Source organism: Eulemur rufifrons, chromosome 18 (assembly GCF_041146395.1).
Source record: "Eulemur rufifrons isolate Redbay chromosome 18, OSU_ERuf_1, whole genome shotgun sequence".
In the NCBI taxonomy this organism is placed as follows: Eukaryota; Metazoa; Chordata; class Mammalia; order Primates; family Lemuridae; genus Eulemur; species Eulemur rufifrons.
Genome location: NC_091000.1, coordinates 43,912,866 through 43,927,206, shown reverse-complemented (window position 1 = coordinate 43,927,206; position 14,341 = coordinate 43,912,866). Strand labels below are relative to the sequence as shown.

Genomic DNA, 14,341 nt, shown 5'->3' with positions numbered 1-14,341 from the left:
TTGCTGTCTGCTCTTCAGTCTGATTTGTTATGCTCCTATTAATATAAGTTTTGCAAGGGTCTGATATTTTAGGATCCTCTTATTTAGCAGGTTCATTTTTTTGAACCCAGTTTTTGAACAAGTTTGAAGCATCAACCCAGGAGTCATTGCTATTCCCTTTTAAATCAATGAGTGTGTATACATATGCGTGAATCCAACCAGTAAGGAAGGCCTTACCTGAGTCCTGACTACCAGCGTACCTTTATCTATATTTCGTCTGACTAGGACAACCGTCATTATAAGCAAATATTTACAAATAAAAGTCTCAAAGTAGAAAAAGTAAAAAGAAAGCTGTAATAGATTTAATGACCTGAATGAGGTCCACCATAATTTCCTTATTTTATTCCTTATATGTATTCCTGCCAAATGCCAATTTGTAATTCACTTTCTGTTGAAAATTAATTTTAGGTGACAAGTAATTGAAAACAAATTTTCTTTGTCCTTTATGATGATATTTTTGAAACACTTTAATAACTCTATATTCTTATTTTCTTTTATTAATACTATCTGTTGTGCATTTTTTAGTATCTTTACCTAGCTACAAGAATAAAACACATAAGCAATCTTTTAGCATATATTAATAAATTCCAGAAAAATTTTAGAGGAAGATTTAATATAATTTTATTCATAACTTTAGTCATATGAATGTATTTGGTTATAAAGAGTTTCTGAAATACTTTCTCTCTTTAATGTATTTTACTTATCACTTCGAGCTCTTACTGGTCAAAATGATACATTTAAAATAGATTGTTGAGATTATATGTTAGCACTATATTGTTAAAATTAGAAGCAGTATTTTTATGAGCTATACCAGTGCAGACCTTACTATATTTGTATTTATGGAACTTTCAAAGTCATCTCATAGGAAAGACACAATACAAGTGAAAGATTTGGAGATTTTTTTTTCTAAATACATAATTAACACATTTATAGATGTAACCTGTGTATTTAAATTGTGCAACCTATTCAAGGATCAAAATTAGAAACTAACAGATTTCAGTGGTAACCTGAAAGTCTCAAGCATTTACTGATTCATGTTTATATTCTACTATTTTTTATAGTAGAATGCATGAAAATACAGTTTCTTTGGACTAATAAACTTTACATCTGATTTAAATAAATGCCCTTAATTTTTGCTTTGTGTTCTACGTATTTGCTACATTCATAATTAAGAACTTATCATATATATGCTGTTGATGTAAAAGGGCCATTTTTAGAAAATAATGTACGTAATTACAATCAAGACGATAAAAATAATTAAACTAGCTGAGTAAAATATTAGTAATTACTGAAGAATGTAAACTGAAAATGTAATAATGTCTAATTGGTAGAAGACAGTTTTCCTTGGGATGATTCCTAGTAGTGAGTAAATTGTCAGGATTCTGTAAACAATATAAAACCAAAACCAGGTGGAGATCATATTAGTGAAAACTAATGCCTTTTGTAACCCCCATTTTAAAAATTGCTCTGGATTCTCTTCTAGTAATTCCATGGACAGAGACCAATATTAATTATTCCTAGCACATTTGTATTTTGACAAACAGATGGTTTCAAGAAAACCAAAAGAACCAGTCACAGACCAGTAAGTGATGTCTTCACTCTTCTTCCTTGCACGAATTGAAAAACTTATTGATTTTTTCAAATCTACTAAAAATAATTTCAGGGATTTTTCTTTTGTTAGTGGTAGGATACATACAATATACAACTAAAAAAGCAGATTCAGAAGAGCATACATTTTGTAATACAATGTTGTAATCACATAACAGCTCAATGATTTGGGGCTATTATATGACCTATCTGAGTTTTCATCTCTTTATCTGTAATATGAAATAAATACTAAATACACTAAAGGATTTCTGTTTGATGTTATATATAAAGCACTTATCATAGTGGTAGACATGAAGTAGTTTTTCCTCTGACTCAAGCTTATTTTCTGAAAATAATTTCGTATTCCTTGCTAGAAAAGATTGACAAAAATCTTTTTTTAAAAAAAGCTCAAAAACCTGATAATTGCTAGATAGCAGGGAGTTTCCAAATTCAATGATGCATATAGATACAGACATAGATAATATAGGTATAGACACAAATAGATATATGTATGTTTATTCATATGCATTCAAATATGAAATATTTCTCTTGACATCTAAAAAAAATAATTAGCTGATTGGTTTATATACATTTTCTCTACTGTAAATATTAAGATATTTTGAATAAATTTCAAAATCTTTTGCCAGAGGCCACTTTTGTCACAGAGGCAAAACAACTCTTTAGTTCCCCTTTATATAGAATCAATTTATATTCCTATTACATTTTGAAAGTTCTTCTGCAGTGCACTTTTCTTCTATCTTATTTATGAAAGATGCAGAAAAGTATTGAATCCCATGTAGACAGCAATAAAAATGGGGAAAGATTTACAACTTTTGGGGTAAATAACACAACATAGACTGACTTTGTTTAGTACAGCTTCTGAGTAATCATCTAGCTATTTTCTATATAATATAGGACTCGTAGTAGTATCAATCACATTTTACTACACTACATTTCCCAGCAATATGATACTGTTGAGAGAACGATTCATGCAAAACATCACATGGCTGAGTTTGTGTTCCACTTCCATCCTAATCTTTGAATTGGGAAACTTTGATTTACGGTGCCCAACTTTATCAACAAACCTCACTGGGAGTTTTCTCATGTGACGAATTGAACTATAAAAAAGTGCTTCAAAATAATATAGTCTATGCTTCCATTAAGGATAGGTTTTGATAACTTAGGTTTAATGGAGCAATATACAGGGAGGATTTAAATGCAAAGACCAGTAGAAATGGACCACAGGGGACTGTGCAGCTCTCATAACAGGGAGTAGAAGATGATGTGAAATATGTGAAGGGATTTAGGCGGAAGTAGTATGTTATTTGTTTGAAAACATCGTGTACATAGCATAAGCACTTGACACATTTTTATTCCCAATGGAAGTAAATTCCCAGAAGATAATCATTCATCTTTAAGATGAGGTAAATGAAAGTGGTATGAATGTAGGCTGCTGTAGAAAACTTTTAAGCTGTTGGATGCATTAAGCACTGAACACAGATTAAATCACACTTTGCTAAAATTTTAGTGAGGAATGTGATTAATCCATGTGTTTGTAAATATTGGAATATAATGTCTAAATATATTGTAATGGTATATTATAGTCAAAATATATAATGATAAATATATTATTGTAGTATATGTATCTTTTATTTTTATTGTTGTCACAAGCAGTGTGACAGTTGGAAATATTAGGCTATTGCAGCAATATTTATTTTAGAATTTACTCTAATAAATTAATAGTAGTTGACTGAATTAACAAAAGTTAATATTTTGACTGTTCATGATTTATTATGAGCTAAAAAATAATTTTCAGATTCTTTAAAAAATAATTGTCAGATTCTTTAAAAAATGTTAGATGGGTTAAACACTAAAATAAGATTATTTGAATAAATAAATTATGTAAATATATAATGTTCATATTAGTTAATAATTATCATAAAAAGGCAATAAGTTTAATTCACAATACCGAGATTTAGAAATATGGTTAAATTCAGCCACTTGTTCTGAAATATTTTAAAAGATATATGAAAGTTTATGAAGTATTTGCCTATTTTAGAAGTAGAGGAAAGGGTCTTAAAGTAAATTGAGATGTTCTTTTTACATAGAAAGGCAGTATGATTATGACATCGTAAACTTTGGAAATAGAATAGATTCTGATAACATAGGCAAATTAATTAACCTCTCTAGTCCTCATTTATTCCTTATTTTTACAGAATGGAGAAAATACTTACTTCAAAAGGGAAGTTGTATAGATTTAATGAGATCACTTATGTAGGATCTTATTAATGTCTACAGAGGCTGGAAAGAGAATACAAATAGGTGAATAGTGTAGTCTATAAAGAGGTATAAATGAAGCCAGATGCAGCAGTCATCAACTAATAATTATTTCTACACTTAAGCAAAGTGACATAGGTGCAACAGTCATCATATTAATAATTGGGTTTTGTTTTACACTCAACAAATGAGAGATAGGTAGAATAATTAGGAATAGAGAAAAATCCATAGTTAAAAATAAAGTACAGACATTACAGCTAGGGTGGAACTTTAATCCTAACAGTCATGAGCTAAAAGCTAGAATCAAATAGAACCAAATAAAAATAAATATTTGGGGAAAAATGAAGTCAGTCAATAAGTTAAAAATATTCATTTTTATTTAACATTTATTGAATATTATTCAATAGAGGAGTTATATTAATTATATTTTAAGGCAGAATGAACAATTCATATTACTTTTTGAAAAGACCAAAAACTATTTGTTTAACATTTGATACAGACATTTACATAGTAATAAGCTTTTTGTGAAATAAAATACACTTAGTATAATCAGAGTCATGTCAAGGTTAACCATACTTGATAAAGATTTATTATTTTATGAGCTTTCATTATTTATCACAAATTTAATATTTATTCTCCTCAATTTGACCAATGACATTGTTACACCCTGTGAAGTAACTTGTTCCATAAATCTTTTCTTCTGTTGACCCAGAATATACTGAAATTATCTGCCTTATGATTTCCGTATCTGAAGGCTATATTTTTAAAATAATACTCTTTTTAATGTCACTAAATAGATCTGTTTATAACAACTGGAGAGCCTTGTTATCTAACAAGATGCTATATGACCTAATGTCACAGAATTGACAGGCTTACAGAAATTCTAAGCAATAGGGCATCTCTATTGCCTTCATAACAAAATAAGACTTAAAGCTTCTTATTTTGATTTATTGTCTAAATTTTCTCTGCAAAGTGTTATTTACCTTTAGGAGAGTGTTCAGTCTCATCTCATGTCAATGCCAATGTAGGGGTGAGGGGAAACTTCCTCTTTCCCCTGAAAGTTTGCTGAAAGATCAACTAACTCACAATTAAAATTGATAAGAGAAAGGTCTATTTACCATGCTTATGGGGAGACTCACTACTCAGTTTCCCAATGAAGTTCAGTCATTTTGATACCTGTCCTTTTGGAGGGGAGAGGGAGATAAGGAGTACAGGTAATTCTGTTTGGGGACAACAAATGGTGCTAGGGAGGATAAATGGATTTACAGATTGACTTGTAAATGATTGTATTTGCAAATTAAATTAACCTGAGAGAGGGGTATTATATTTAAACGTTTTGGGCCGGGTTTGGTTGCATTCCTGATCTTCTTTCATGCAATATATTGAGCTAACAGGGAGAGGAAGGGAAGTCATTTGTCCCTTTGATCCATTGATGGGTCAGTCAGGTTTAGGCCGATAAAGGGAAATCCCCCTCCAATGCTTTTTGATCTTGAATGGCCTTTATTTCAACATATTCTTTATATGAAGGAGTCATATTTTGGGGTAAAGTTTCTTGAGTTCATTTACCAATTTGACTAATTTATGATAAGTGATTATGAAATGTTATTTATATTATTTTAGACTCACAGACTAAGTGTGTGTATAAAGTGACAACTCTGAGTATAAAATCTCTATGAAACCTTGAAAAAATTTACATGCTAATATTGTGTACACTGTTTACAATGGCTGTAATTCACTTATGTAATTTAAATGTGTGAAGCTAGTTACCTTACAAAGTGTATAAATATTATTACTGTATTACTCCAGACTTAACTATTTGTTTCTCAATTGTCCATTAGAAAAAGGACATTTACAAAATTTAGAAAGCGAATAAGAACTTTCATTGTAAGCAAAATAAAAATTTCCAGGGAAAAATAGGTATGTTCATTCATGCTTTCACCTGCTAAATATTTCTAGAGGGACAAACAAATGTTGCTAGCATGTGGCTAACGTTGAATAAATCAAGTATTTACTTTCAGAAAGGCTATAGTTGAGTGCAGGTAGAGATGAAGACCAACTTTAACACATAGCAGAATGAAATACTTGCTGTAATAGGTACATAAGGCAAGTGTGATAGGATTGCAGACACAGAAACAAATTCCAACTTAGTTGAATATAGTAGTCTTTATGCAGGTGATGAAATTTGAGCTGATTTTTCATGGCTATAGTTTTGCTTCCATTGCTGGGGACTTAGGAGCAGGTCAGATCATGAAGTACACAGTGGGTTTGGTTAACTTTGTGTAATATATGATCATGAAAATATTTGCAATACTAGATGAGAATGGATTGTTGGGTGGAACCAAATTAAGAAAAGTCTTAAAGTATATGAATGGTAAAAGTCGAATTAGAAAAGATATACAAGCTGTATTTCTGCAAAGGTAAAAACCATTTTCTAAATATTCATTATTTAGTGTTTATCCTAGAAATATCACAATAAACATTTTTTTCTGCTGGATTTTATTTTTAACATGTAGTAGGTATTTGAGTATTATTATTATTACTACGGGGGAAGGATTAAGCCAAATTCCAATTCTTAACATAGTTTACAAAGCAAGTTGTCTTGTTTGGTTACCTTGTTTCCACCTGTAATCTCAAGGCAGAGTATGTATTGTGGAAACTCATTACACCATGCTGCTGGAGCTCAATTAATGCTGGCACTCAATGTGAAGTAGAATTATCTTCTTTTATCAATCTTTTGAGATTATTTGGCATAATGGAATTTCCCAAGTTAGTATTACTTGGCTTATGAGCTTATTTGAAATTCGAAGAAGAAAACCAGTTCATTCACAAAATATTATTTTTCATAATAAATAATCATATTAAAATAAAGATTAAAATCATGTTTTAGGCCTGTGGTCCCCAATCCTTGGGCTGTGGACCAGTACAGGTCCGTGGGCTGTTAGGAACCAGGCCTCACAGCAGGAGGTGAGCAGCAGGAGAGCAAGAAAAGCTTCATCTGTATTGACATCCACTCCCCATCACTTGCATCAACACCTGAGTTGCTGCCCCTCCTGTCAGATCAGCGGCAGCATTAGATTCTCATAGGAGCACGGACACTACTGTGAACTGCCCATGCCAGCGATCTAGGTTGTGCTCCTTATGAGAACCTAATGCCTGATGATCTGAGGTGGAGCTGAGGCGGTGATGCTAGCATTGGGGAGCGGCTGCAAATACAGATTGTCATTAGCAGAGAGGTTTGACTGCACAATAAATGTAATGCACTTGAATCATCCCAAAACTACCACCCCCCCACCCCCCAACCCAGTCTGTGGAAAAATTGTCTTCCATGAAACCTGTCCCTGGTGCCAAATAGGTTGGGGACCACTGCCTTAGGCCACTTATGCCTATTACATTGTAACCATTAAATTGGAGCAAAATTGACACTAGAAAGAATTTATTATGATAACAGAAGATAATCTGATGTCAGCTTTTCATGCTTTTGTGGCTCCCCGAGCATCTTTTTCTTCATGCCTATGTGTACATATGATTGGTATTGTTGGCCAGAAAGATAAATTTGGCTACAGAGCCTAATCTGAAAATATTTTGTGTAATACTTAAAAGAAGTAGATGTTTTGTTCATCAATTTGCTTTTAGAACATTATTATCTTACTCCACACTATTTGATTACCCTGTTATATTTTTAACACATGCTTGCTTCAATTTGCATTTTTAGATTAAGCTGTTATAAAAATTAACTCAATTAGAAACATTGTAGAAATGAAATTTTAGTGGATCCAATTCTCTAAAATACTTGGCAGTATATAGCCCTAATGTGGCTTCAATAGATGTTTCTTGTAATTACCATTATTGTTATTATTTTGGGTCAATGATTATTAGCTTTAAAATTTTCTTAAATGTATTAAACAATGAGTAAAATTTTTAAATAGATAAAAATGGTAGCATAATATTCTAGATATAGGAATAATCAAAATGGGAAATAAATTAGATATTTTATATTTGTATGTAATATTAAAATATTTTAAGGTTCAAATGTATTTAGAAATTGTTTATACTTTTATTAGCAGGTATAGTAATTGACTATTTGATTCTTTTGTATCATAGGTATTCTATTAATTACTCTTCAAAGAAGCTAAATTCCTTTTGTGAATCTTATATTCACACAACACATTACATCTTCAAGTTTGAAAAAATGATTCAAGAACATGAGATTTATAGTATTATTCAAATATGATAATTTTCCTTTGCTGTCCTGTCTTATGGAGTGAGTGTGGGAAAGATAAGTTTCCCAGGAAATGTTAGTAAATAATACTATATATGTATGTGTATATTAATATATGTGTATATATAAATATATAATGTATTAATAGTAACATTTTATATATATATATATGTAGAGAGAGAGAGAGAGAGAGAAGAGAGAAAGTGTTTTTATATTGTATTCTCAAAGTCATGCCTGGCCACATTTTGTTTTTAAGAATGAGCAATAATTAAAGGCTACGTGTGTGGAGTCACCACGCTATCAGAAGGCTTCAGCGGGAAATGCTCTCCCATTTCAGTGCCAACGTTCCTTCTTACCGTAGCCACAGTTGGCTACACTGCTGCTACTTGGCCTAGTTTTTTTTCTCTCCCTGTCGCTTCTCTGCTGAGCATCTCTGACCCCATTCTCTTTTTTCTGTGCCAGTAACTGCAGCTGCTAGAGTATCACTGCTATCTGTTGTTTGTTCTGCCTTTTTTGCAGGATTGACAATGGGAAGAAGAGCAGCTGATATTGCTCCCTCTTATTAATTTAGAAACTCTATTGTATGGGGGTGGGGATGGAAAAGAATGGGAGAGAAAGAAGGTAGGGCTAGAGGGAAACCGAGCATATTTTGTCATATTTCATCCTTTGTTTCTCCACTGTAATAATTTGAAGTAGTGATCCAACTCCTGGTAGGAGCAATAATGCTTCAAATAAAGAAGACAAGAAGTGATAAAATAACATGGGCAGTAACTCCAAATTCATCACCTGAAGTTTGTGGCAGTAGGGCATCATTTTTACTTTACCTAGTCTTAGATATTGATGTTCCCTTTCTATGCCTTAGTTTTCCCGTGTAACCTAACGAGAAAAATGGTGGTTCTCAAACTCATTTACAGGAACTTAAAAGCATAATGATAACTTCTCAACAAAGAAAGATTTAGGCTCCTAAAAAATTAGAAATTTAAATCCAGGTGGCATTATGACCAAGGAATATAATGTATTCGTATCAGAAGCATTTTAATTATCACAGGGAAAAAAACCTGTATGTGATGAGACATTGTTCTAGTTTTACTATGATATTTTCCTTTATCCTTAAATATATTCAGCTAATTCTTAATTTGTAATATTCAAAACACCATGAGTTCACTTAATTTATCTAGTTTTTTTAAAGATAAGTAAATTGTATTAACTAGAGCATATCCATCAAGAATTTTAGAACGTATACTAGTAAGTGGTAACTCTGTAAAGAGCTGAGATCAAAACGTCTAGCTAGAGCAGAAGCTCTAGAGCTTATTATATCATTTTTGGCAGAAGCTGCCATTCTCTCTCCACTAATGCAAGCAAAGCAAAAAAACTAATATTTCTAAGTCAGTGCTACTTTCAAAATTAAGTCACAGAGGAGATGGTTAATGGTACAAAAATACAGTTAGATAGGATGAATAAGATCTAATAGTTGGTAGCACAACAGAGCAACTATAATTAACAATTTATTGTGTATTTTAAAATAACTGAAAGAGCGGAATCAGATTGTCCCTAATACAAAGAAATGATAAATGCTTGAGGTGACAGATACCCCAATTTCCTTGATTTGATCATTACACACTGTATGCCTGTATGAAAATATCACACGTGCCCCATAAATATGTACAACTATTCTGTATCCATATAAATTAACAATTTATTTCCTTTAAAGATTGGATATTCTTTTATTTTACCCTATAGTTAAATATAATTATATTTATATGCTAACATTACATATATAATATATGTAAATATATATTTAAATGCATATTAAAATGAGTAAATCAGACTATGTAAGTAGTCATAAAATTTGTTAGAAATAATGTTGTTTTATAAAAAGCATCTGGTACATTGCAACAGCTTTAAAGAAAGCTTTAAAGATTTATTTACCATCTTTATTTTTTTTGCACGTTATTAATTAATATTCAACTACTCTTCCATTTCTCTAATGATTTTGTTCTCTTGAATGATAATATAGAGAGTTCTCAGATAGCTTTAACTATAGATTAAATATACTTTTTTGCAATATTTTGTTTTGGATACATTTCTACTTAATTTTGTGGGCATGATCACCTTGAGTTCTACCTAGGATACATATGGCTATATAGCTAACATCTATTGCGCACCTGGCTATGTGCCAGGTACTTAAAATATACAGGGTGTCCCAAAAATCCCCATACAAAGGCAAAATTCTATAAATTTGTTTAATGCATATTTTGTAATAAAGGTACATTTAACTACAATTTCTCATTTGTATGGTGACATTGGGAACACCCTCCCTGTATTATAATCATTTTATTTTTTAATTCACTAATTATCATTTAAAAATTAAAAATTTTTTGATTCACTAATTTTAAATCATTAATTATCTCTGTGCCATATTTTCTAAATATAAGAGGAAGTCACTTTGCTTGCCACCTACTTATAATGAGAGAATATACGAGGGAGTTATAGGGCGTGATTCTCCCCTCTTTATCTGTAGCTAGTTACCCACAATTGTTCAATAATATCACTATTTATTGTCTTTCAAGTAAAAATAACAATCAATCATTTGTGTGAAGAATTATAAAAGTTAAGTCACTTCCTGATAGTGGTGGCCTTAGAATTTCTATATAAAGAGAAGCTCAGCTGTTGGCAATCTGGCTAGGAGGATGTTAGCTAGAAAATTTTTCTTTAAGTTATGTTTTCTTAGTAAGCAGTCTCTTATACTAAGACTGTGTGGTGTCCAGGAATAACTAAGGACCATCATCTCCTGCTATACACAACGTTGTAATCTCTTTCCAGTTTGAAACAAGGAAGGTGTCTATCACACATAAAGTAGGCTGGCGGTGAAGGTGAATGACTTATGAAGCCTGCTCCTTAAGGGCATTACAGCCTCTGCCTTGCTTTTTTGGATCTCTCCTTCTGGGGGAAGCCTATTGCCAGGATGTGAATACACTTAACCAGCCTTGGGAGAGGCCCAGGGAGTAAAGAACTAAGGCCTTCTGCTGACAACCAAGAGCAAATTACCGGGGGCACATATGAGCTAACTCAGAAGTGGATCTCCCAGCCCGAACCAAGCCGTTGGATGAATGTACCCTTATGAGATAGCCCAAACCAGAACCATCCCAGCCAAGCTACTCCCACAAAGACCATAAATGTTTATTGTTTTAAGCCACTAAGTTTGAGATAATATGTTACACATCATAAGGTAAGCACTCACATTGTATGTTTATTTGGTTTGACATTGGAGGGAAAGATGGATGCAGTTTTTATGTTAATCTTTTGACACAGCAACACTTCTTACCTTGTCTTGGTTTCAATCAGATTCATTTGATTGCCACGACTAGACTTACATTATTTGGTTAAATAATAGATTATTTTAAAACTGGTCTGAACTGTAAACTGGCAAGACAAAGCAGTCAGGGATAGATCCACAATCAGAATCCAGAAACCTGCATTACACAAAGGACTTCTGACCCTTCTTGCCTCTCTCCTGGGTTGCATCCACTCTTTTTTTACTTTCCTTTGTTTTGAGTCTTGCTTTACGTTACCACAAGTTGTCACGGCGCTGACTATACCTCGTGGTGCCTTTTGCTGTGCATTCTTAACAATTCTTGTTCTCTCTGCTGTTCATTGTCAACATGATTCCTTGATTCCAGTTTTCCTAAAAAAGAATCTGATCATCCCATCTCATCACTTCATGGTAATTGAGACCATGGTTTCCTGGCTAGTTTCTGTATTATATATACCCTAATGTAAGCTGGACACTGTGGCCTGATCAGCTGATGTTAGATACTGGGTTGGGACTCTGGGTAGTCACAGGGGGGAGTCACCTTCAATTAGTGTTCAAAGAGTGACAGTTTCATTTAAAAGTGGATTTGAATTTGGCATATGGCGGGCAATGTACTTGACATATCTAATGTAGTTTCTAGCCTAAAAATAGTACAGTTTAAATGTTTCGTTTCATTTTTCATATGTAGATTGGAAGAAATTTCAACTACCATAACACTAACCATACATTTTACAAATACATTAAATTTTATCTACATTTTCTTTTACGGTTGCCCTTTTCATTTGCCTGCTGAAGTTAAGTCAATTTCTTAAATCCAAAAGGAAAGCAGTCAATAAGACATCTAGTTTAAATGTTATCCTTACATAAATGAACTTTATGAAAAAATGATTTGCAGTGGTGCACATCTTAAACTTTTAGACAAGGAGAAGGACAAGCAAAGAAATTTATGTCAATGAAAAGCCAGGCAATTTACATGAATAGCCAGGGAAAATAGCTGTTCAGTGCTATATTCTTGAAAATTGATAAATACTCATGATAAAAACCTCTGACCTTAAAAGTATTTCAGAAGAAAATGGTTTTTAAAAATATTTCTACCAATGACATGGTAATACGTATTCAGTTTTCTTCATGTCCTGTTTGGAAATTTGTATTTCCTTGGATGTTTTTATGATATTTAGATTTAGCAAAAAATCCTACATAATTTAAAACCATTATAGCTACAGTCATTTTTCCTCCCTCCCTGTCCCCCTCTCTTTCTGCCCCACCACCTTAATCCTCCCCCTCTTTCTTCCTTCCTTCTCTCACTTTCTCTCTTTCCTCTGTTTTGCCCAATAAAGCATCAATTAAGTCTATCCATTATTTTTTGGTTAAAACCCATTGTGTCCACATGTTAAATTCTCTTTTTCATTGTGTTTTATGTAAACTGAAATTATATTTTATTTTTTAATGTTGAATTTATCAATGAAGTTTGTGGATTTAAATTTAAACACTTGTATATTTGCATTTTCACTTCATTATTGTCTGAAAATGCCTAAACAATTTCTGCTTATTGGAATATACCTATAGAATAGGGAGAGACATTTTATTTTGTAATTTACCTCGTGGCCACACTTGGAAACTTTCCCCCAAAAAGTGAAAAGAAAACACTCTCTGTTTATATAGTTAAACCTTCATTATAAATATAGTAATTCAATTTTGATAATTGTATTGTTGAAATTTGTCTTTTTCCATCATTTTTTGAGTAATGAGGGTGATTATGTTAAAAAGCAGACTGTGATTATAGATTTATTAATATTATATCCAGTCCTAACAGTTTTTGTCTCATATTTAACTACTGTGTTTTTAGCTTTTGTAATTTTAAGCTCAATATGTAGTTACTTGACTTTTACCTTATATGATATTATGGGTGATTTTGTATTTTTTTGTTATATATTTATAGATGATTGCTTACTCTAAAATGTCTCTGTCCATAGTACTAATGTCCTTAGTCCTTTAAAATAGCAGTACTTTGACATACCAGTAGGATTTGTGCATGCTTTTTCCTGTATCTAGAAAGCCAATCCCTATAAACCTCACTTAGTTTACCCTTATTCATCTTGCAGACTTCACTTTTATCATTACCTTTAGGGAAGTCTCCCCCAGGTGTACTGACTATGTCTAATCCACTCAATAAAAACACTCACAGTACTGACTCTCTCTTTCATAACACACTAAATTTGTAATTTTTGAATTTTTTTCTGTCGTTGTTTGAATACTTTTTGTCTATTCAGTGAGAATATGGGCTCTATTAGAACAGAAACCTGTGTACTGTAGTGCTGAATACACTGTCTAACACATGCTAGGTACTCAATTAGTATTCATTAAGTGAATAGATGGAGATATAAAGAAACGTATGCTTAGCTACCTTTTTCTGTCAGACAGAGAAATAATGATGTCTAACTATGACTCAACCTTTCCTGAATCTACAGAAGAAAATTTAATTTCTTTTGTATTGTATACAAAAACTTACTTGATTTTATCATAAACAGTCCAGCTTCATCTTCTATAAGTTTTATCCTCCAAATACACCAAATTGCTTGAAATTCTCTGGATGTGTTTTGATATTTCTGGCTGGTATGCCTTGAACGTGTTTTTTTCTTGTGTGTAGATAACCTCTCTAGGCCTCCTACACCCCACAGCTCTCCTGTCAGCTCAGGTAATGTCACCTTGCCTACAGAGCACCAGCCCAATGAAGCCGTCCCTTCACCACCCAGCATCTTCCCCTCAGAGATGATTGTTCTGTCTCGCCCATACTGGCTGACTCATATTTACTTCTCCTATCTCACTTATCACCTGTTAGTAATCTTTGTTTCTCTTTCCTCTCGTGTCTGTAGCCTCTCCTTGAGAATAAGATTTGTCTTTTTATT

At 32.4% G+C, this 14,341-nt stretch overlaps 1 protein-coding gene across 3 annotated transcripts in view; it reads left to right on the top strand.

Moving 5' to 3' along the window:
- FSTL5 (follistatin like 5) overlaps positions 1-14,341 on the top strand; it is a 642,677-nt gene that overhangs the window by 532,542 nt on the left and 95,794 nt on the right. The window lies entirely within an intron of this gene.